Here is a 434-nt window from a genome sequence, read left to right as displayed (position 1 = left end):
AGAGGAGGCAGACCCGGAAGCTGAGATCGGCCGTGGACCAGGGTTCGATTCCCCGCCTCGGTGGGTCTCGGGCTCAAAAAAAATTCCACGGACGCGACAATTCTCGCTCCGGTGCCTACTCGACTCACGGGGTCACACTCTGCGACTCTGGGCAATAGCTTGCTTAATCTCCACTACGGCCCCTCGCGGTGGGATGCCTGGCTTTCACCTTGTGGATACCCTGACGGGGTATCTCACAGGGGAATACCAGGACGGGTTCCCTAAGCAAGCGCCTTGATGCCTTCGGGTGATACGTGCGCTATATAAGTCGCAGTACATTTACATTTGCAGGCCGCCAATGTATCCAATGGCAAAAAAGCGCCTAAGAAACAGGGCCTAATTCCCCTTTCCTCTCAACCCCCTTGATAATATGCCCCTCATTCCCTTTTCCCCTC

This window comes from Lissotriton helveticus, chromosome 9, assembly GCF_964261635.1.
Source record: "Lissotriton helveticus chromosome 9, aLisHel1.1, whole genome shotgun sequence".
In the NCBI taxonomy this organism is placed as follows: Eukaryota; Metazoa; Chordata; class Amphibia; order Caudata; family Salamandridae; genus Lissotriton; species Lissotriton helveticus.
This window is presented reverse-complemented; position numbering follows the sequence as displayed.